This window comes from Petaurus breviceps, unplaced genomic scaffold (assembly GCF_028583685.1).
Source record: "Petaurus breviceps papuanus isolate PSGF00001 unplaced genomic scaffold, PetGlider_PUasm1.0 90743, whole genome shotgun sequence".
Lineage (NCBI taxonomy): Eukaryota > Metazoa > Chordata > Mammalia > Diprotodontia > Petauridae > Petaurus > Petaurus breviceps.
Genome location: NW_027187332.1, coordinates 5,800,692 through 5,808,264, shown reverse-complemented (window position 1 = coordinate 5,808,264; position 7,573 = coordinate 5,800,692). Strand labels below are relative to the sequence as shown.

The 7,573-nt window shown below is 36.9% G+C and overlaps 1 pseudogene; it reads right to left on the bottom strand.

The window, feature by feature from the left end:
- Positions 1–2,701: 2,701 nt before the first annotated feature.
- On the bottom strand, positions 2,702–3,127 carry LOC138145642 (large ribosomal subunit protein uL15 pseudogene; annotated as a pseudogene).
- Positions 3,128–7,573: the final 4,446 nt, after the last annotated feature.

Below are 7,573 nucleotides of genomic sequence, written 5' to 3'. Positions count from 1 at the left end.
CAGTAATTTGAGTTTAGGGAGACGAAAGAAAATAAGCATCAAAGATAGTTCTGAGATTATGCACCTGTGGGTGAGCAGAGCAATGGTGGTGTCAAAAAGAGAAATAGGAAAGTAAAGGAGAAGGGCAGACTTTGGGGGACATATAGAAGATCTTTCATTGCTGCAAAACAATCATTCAAAGATGTCCATTGAACAATTGGAGAAGTGTACCTAAAGCTCAGAGAGAGAATCAGAGCTAGATTTAGTTGTCACTTTTGTATAGCTGCTTCTCCTTTAAAGTTACCTAGCTTTAGACAATCATATGCAGCTCTCCTGCAGACTGCTGCCGTGAATAACTTTAAGCATCTAATTGAATAGTATATTCAACTCTCTATTTATTCAGCAATAAACCATAACAAAACATTCAAGAAACTAACATAACATTCACAGGAATATAACATAACAATTTATTACTAATTTAACTTATTTAATTTAATGTATTACTTATTCAATAAGTCACAATCTCCTCAATCAACATAAGGTACACAAATCAAGTCTTCTTTCATCTCAACTCCAAGCTAGCTTCCAATCATCTTTAAGTAATAATTATCATTAAGTCAATTATCCTTAAGGGGTAATCATCCAAAAGCCAATCATTGTTAAGGGGTAGTGGAAAGTACAAAGGTCATCCACCCCTAGGTCAGAGTAAGTTACAATATCATCAGTCAGCAATGAGTACCCAAATAGTCTCCTTTCATCTTAACTCCATTTTGGCTCCTCTTCCAAGCTCCAAACTATTGCCTGAATTCACAGGTAGGCAGTTCTCCATTCCTGTTCCATATAGCAACTCACATGGCAGGCTCCACCCCAAACTCTTCACAGTTTCTAGGAAATCAATGCTCAACAGGACTACAACAATATTTCTTTGTTCCGTCTGTTGTTCTATGTTGATGTTATTTTGTCAGACAGAAGCACTCTGTCTGTTGATTTTGTTGATTTCCCAAATATAAAGTGAATTGAAATGATAGTGCCTGTAATGTGTGTAAATATTATTGTTGCTCTGTTGTGTTTTGTTGTCCTAGAAACAGAAACTGTGAACAGGTTGGGGTAGAGCAGTCCCCACGAGTTGCTATATGGAGAAGGAGCAGAAAGCTGTCTACCTGTGAATCCAGGCAACAGTTGGGTGAATCCAGGCAAGAGCTGGGAGCTTGGAACAGGAGCCATGGTGTTTTGAAGTCAGCCTCCCTCAAGTTAAGATGCAAGGAGACTTTACTTGGGTACTCAGTGCTGAGTGATGTTATTGCAACTTATTCTTAGGGGTGGATGACCTTTGTACTTTCCACCATCCCTTAATGACCATTATCTTAAGGATTATTACTCCTTAAGCATGATTGACTTAAGGATGATTAGAAGCCAGTCTGGAGCCAAGATGAAAGAAGACTTGATTTGAGTACTCTATATTGATTGAAGAGATTGTGACTTATTGAAAGATATGTTTTGTTTAAGACTATGTGGCCACCTTAGTAATAAGTTGTTACGTTATATTCTTATGAATTTTGTGCTTTAGTTTCTTGAATATTTTGCTTTAGTTTATTGCTTAATAAATAGAGAGTTCACTATACTATGAAATTATATTCCTAAAGTTATTCACAGCAGTGTTATGGGAATGGGAATTTGAGATCTTTCATTCCCCTAGGCCCTTTGATAGGCTTAAGTGTACCTGGAGTCTGTGGCAGGAGGCTTGGTTATCAGGAATGCCCAAACTTTGGTGCTTTGTGATTGGGCAGTGGGTCAAGAGAATTGTGACATTCTCTGAGCCTGGAGAAGGCTATATAAACCCTGTGGGAGACTTTGCTTTGGGGGTCACTCTGAGAAGAGTTTTGTGATTTGACCAGATGAGTCTCTGGGCAGTCATCGAGCCCCCATGGTTTTGAAAACCCAGATGTTGTTATTTCCCTCTCTAGTAACTGACTAGGTATGGATGTAATGGTCAAACAATTGGAGGCCTGTCTGCTGATTTGTTTCTATGTCTGTATTTTTTGTCTGCTTGTAACCTCTGTATTTTGTAAAGTTCCAGGTGCTGACCTCTTTCCCCTGAACTAGGTAAATGACATATATTTTATTAAAGCAAGATAGTTAACCCATTTTGAGTTGTTCCTTCAGAAAAGTAGATCTAACAACCTGTGTTGGCAGCCACCTTGGGGATGCTGGGGTGCTTGCTGCTACAAGCAGCAGTCTTCAGGGGAGCTGCTCATGATTGACTCAACATATCAAAAGCTGGAAGTGTTCATCACTTTCTCTCCCTCCCAACTATTTTATTGTTTACATTTTCATTCTTGTTTAGATTCAAATCATCTCTCATCCAGGTGACTGTAAAACTTTCTAATGTAATTCACTGCTTCCAGTTGCTACCCTTTGCAATTAATCCTTCACATACATCACCAGCAAAATAATATTGTAAATCACAATCTGATTATGTTATTCTTATGGTCAAAGTTAACGTGATTATGTCATTCTTGTGTAAAAGAAAACAAAATAACAAAAAAACAATGGCAATGAAAATAACTTCAATCACTCACTAAACACTCAATGACTCCCTTTTATTTTCAGGAGAAAATAAAAATTCCTTAAGAATTTTTTTGGTGGCAAAACAGCAGATGTTTAATAATGTCATTTGTTTTATTTGGTAACATTGCATTTTTATGCCACAACGACACAGGCTTCAGCAGCACCCTTGATTTTTTTCCTCTGCTTGTCTGCTGAAGAATTTTACCTTAACAATGACTGGCTGCTTGGGGAGTTTCCCTTCTCCTAGGACTTTGTAGTAGACCAACCTCACAAAATCAATGATAGGTGCAAGGCCCTCCTTGTTTTTGGCAGCATTAATCCTGATCTGCTCACTGACAAGGGTCCACAGCTTATCAAGGTGGACAGTTGGGAAGTAGTTTTGGTTCTTCTTCAAGTGGTAATGCCTCAAACCCACTTTCCTAAAATAACCTGGATGACATTTGTCAAAGTTTATTAAGTGACGGTGCAACCCTCCTGTATTGCCATGGCCTCCAGTGTGCTTCTGGTGCTTGCCAATGTGCCTGTGGCCAGGGATGATGTACCCGTGAAGCATCTGCATCTTCCTTAGTCAGGAAGCCATGTTGCAGGCCACCAGAAAAGAGAAAACCTCATGTATTACTTAAAGCCCTCCATCTATCTGTTTCCTACCCTTCTGATCTTATTATTTCCTCTAAGCTACCCTTCTGTATTCCAGGAAAAATATGTTAGTATTTGTTCACCAAGTTTTATGTCCCATCATCTTCACTCTGCAGACTATGCTCCATTTTAGGATGTATTTTTTTATCATCTTTGATTGTCTCTCTCTCTCTTTCTTGAAAGCCCTTAGGTACCACTTCCTCTGTGAAACCTTCTCTCATACTCTCATCTAAAAGTGTTTTCTCCTACTTCATGTTTTTCTCAGAGTGATTTGTCTTAATTTTTCCTTTGCCACATCACACTCTATTTTCTAATATTACTTATTAGTAAATATGATAAGTAGTCCTTGGTATGTAAAGAAGAGTGCAGTGGTAGATAGAGTGCTGCATTTGTGAGGAGAGAGAAGAGTTCAAATCCTGTTCTTGACACTTACTAGCTAAATAACTATCAAATATCAAATCTTAGCTTCCTTTTCCATAAAATGGGGATTATACTATTTCTACTATATATTTAAAAGGTTGTTGTGAGGTCCAATATGACAAATCTAATGCACATAGGTACTTTTAAAAGTTTTAAATTGCTATAGATGTGCCAGCTATTATCATCAGTACTTATTTAAATATGTATTTGTGGAAATTAAAGCTTATCAGCTAGTACCCAGTAAGCTTTCGACATTTGTAGCTCTAGATCTTGCAAGCAAATTGGCTGGACATAGTAACCATGAGGTAATTTGAGTTGAGCTCAATTAAACAGAATAGAATGGAACATAACCAGAGGTCACTACCATAAGATTAAAATCAATTTATCTTCACAAACAATGTCTTTTTGAGTTTGTCTACTGGATGATGCTGTTGCAGAAAGTCTTTGAAAGCACTTGCCTTTTCTGGGAGAAATGTCTAGGAGATAGGAATCATTTTAATTACCATATTTTTTGTCAGATTTTGATGATTCCTGTTAAGGTTGACACTGACAAAAATACTAAAATATTTCCACCAAGATTTTACTCTATCTAACTGGTCCTAAGGCTTTTCACTTTCTACAGACTATAAATTGGACAACTTCACTCTATAAAGAGTAAATAAAAATGATGAGAACACATCAAGAAGTAAAAAAAAAAGCATGATTTCCAAGAAATGTCATATACCAATAACATGTCCATGGAAATTTGATTCTAAAAACATGAGTCAAAATGATCATTCATAAAGAATAGAGATATCTCTAATAGTCATCATACCCAAAACTTCTGTATATTTTTGCAAAGCCAATAACGAACAGCTCTTCAGAAGATTGCTGTTGTGAATAACTTTAAGAATCTAATCACATATTGTAGTGAACTCTCTATTAAGCAAAAAACTAAAGCATAACATTCAAGAAATTAAAGCACAACATTCACAGCAATATAACGTAACCACATATTACTATCACATGCATTCTCTCTCTCAGTTCTTCTTGGTCCTAGCTCATGCTCAAGCCCCAACTTTCCTGTTTTGCTCTTTCAGCAACCTCCTCCCACTGTGGGCTCCATGTGATGACATTAGGCCTACTAAGGGTAGGGAAGGTCTCCAAACTCCCTTAGGCCTATTAAGGGCAACACAATGTATACTGTTTCCAACAAAGTTGGAGGCTCAAAATCACTTGAATAGCTGAAACAAGGAGTAAAGTACTGCTTTCCTTGCCATTACAATTGTTTTGTTACAATGATTATAAAAAAAATGAATGGTCACACAATAAAGCGATATTAATTTTCTCTCTAATTTGATGGATTGAAAATTAGATCAGTATGGGGCGGCCAGGTGGCTCAGCGAGTAAGAGTACCGGCTCCAGTGTTGGGACGACCTGGAGATCGAATCCCGGGCTCAGACACTCAGCACCACACCCAGAAATAACTGGCTGTGTAACCTTGATCAAGTTACTTAACCCCGATTGCTTAAAAAAAAAAAATTAGATCAGTAGAAGAGAGGGAGAGACTGTCCAGATCAATTATCTACACATCTTTAAAAACCTTGAATCAGCAGAAGGCTTTCTTCTACAGCTTCTATTGTTTTAAAATTATATCCCATTAGGAGCTATAGAATAAGAAGTATAAAATACTGAATAGGAGAGTCATATTTTTAAATAGTTTTCTAATTTAACACCTGTTATACTTTTGCACAGAATACAAAACCACTTTTCAACTTTTTTTCCTTAGAAACCAGTATTTTCTCTCTTTCCCCCTTTGTGATATATATACATATATATTTCAATCACTGATTTATTATGTCATATCAAGTTGCATCAGTCATTGAATACTGTATGAGCTGATGTTACAGGCACAATCAAATGTGCTGTCTCACTGTATATGGAATCATCCTCAATAGCAGAAAATATTTATCTAAGAAGACATACAAGAAAAAATTCAAGTTGAACAACACATCTCATTCCTGATAAAATTTTAAATATCAGGTCCATTTATTACAAATTTCTATTATATGTGATTACATACTGTAATTTTGGAGACATAGTACTGGCAAACCAAACTACTTATATGTCCAATATCATGAATAATGCACAGAATTCACTCAAAATGAAAATCTATTCAAATTAAATTAAAATCTTCATTGTTTTTTTCTGAAACATTGCAATGAGACATTGTGTAGTGATTTATTTTTCAGAAGTATTATCAAATATCACAAATGTTACAATTGTTGTGGCACCATTCTTTTATAGCCCTGAAAAATCAAAATTAATTCATATGAGCTTTCAATAGCATAAATTATGACACTCTTTCATGAATATCCCTGAAGAATTTTACTGGACTTACAGAATTTCATTGCAGATTTTAATATCATCTAATACACTAATTTGATAGAAGTTTTGTTTTTGCTTTTATTTTGCTTATTTTCTTTTAAAAGGGTAACAAATACTTATCAGTCATTCCCATGAGAAATATTGGGACTGAAAGATCGCTGAAGGCAAAAACTTCTCAGAAGGGACAGAGCCCTTTTGATTCCCTAGGTGAGATTAGAGAGATGGGAATATGAAGAAATGTGTCAGTTCCAATAGACAGCTGATTACAATATAAGGCTGCTCTATTATGCTCACTCTCCTGCTTTAAGAATGAACTGTCTGGTCAGGTTTTGAGACCCTATTGAGATGTGGAAACTTAATCCCTCCCCTTCTTAGCCTCATGCTGGCTCAGATACTAGCATCACTTATCCATAAATTTTTTTTTGTGCTGTCTACATATGCTTATAATGAACTTTATCTTCACATAAAATAAACTGATCTTTTTTTTAACACTGAGTGAGATTTTGCTATAAATAACATTGTTGTACAATGGAGAAAGATAGATGTGAGCTTCTGGGCAAATAGGCCTGGTCTTAACCTCTGCCCTATATAAAATTTTCCTTTCTCTCTGGAGAAATAAAGATGGATATCAGGAAGGTGCTGATTCTTTTCCTTACTGATACTAACTTCATTTTCACAATACAGTATATTCTATTTAATTGATCTTTTTTCAAAGAAGTCCTTTAAAATCATCATTTTAAACTGAATTTGTGTTTGTTAAATTTATTGTATGATTTTAGTGTTTTAGATAGTATTTCCTCAAGAAGATAGATTTCTAGTCTCCTCCAGACAACTCTTAAAAACTTTGAGTTTCGAAATTAATATACTCTACTTTTAGCCCTATAAAAGATGATTCTATACAAATTCTAGAGCACCAGAACCCACAAAAGGATGGAGTGAAACTATTTTCCAGCCTGAGACAAGTGAGAAGGTTGCCAGAAAAGATCTGTTGCAACAATGTGAAAGTGGAGCACAGCCCAGTGCAGGTAGCAACAGCACAGCCCTGGCCTCAGAAAACCTAGAGCAGTCCTCATGGCATTTGAACCAGTGGTAGCATAGACAGTTTCCAGACCTCTAAGTGCACAGATGCCAAAGACAATTTAGATAAGCAGGAAAGTTCTATCACACCTGGGTGAGAATGGAGCATAGTCCAGCACATCAGCACAGCCCTGGCTCCAGTAAACCAGGAGCAGGCCTTGGGATCCACTGAATCGGCTGCAGCACCAGCAGCTGCTGCTTCTGGAGCTCTCAGCTCCAAATAGTAAAGAGTTGAACAACTGGGCAGAAAGACATTACAAGGTTTTCTTCAATAGCACAGAGGCAGAAAGCAACTCTGTTGCTTTGTCCATTCTCAGATATAGGTCACAGTCTTGGGTGGCAGTCACAGGGCAAGAAGATACACTAGTACAGCAGAGTTTATGGCTGTTGTGGAGCAGGGACTGTTGTCACAGATACAGGGCAGAAAAGAGTGCAGTGGTCAATCACAGACTAGAGCAAAGGGAAGAAAAGCAGAAAACCCCTCTTAGATTGGACCACCTTTGAAGAACTAAAAACTTACAAGTCC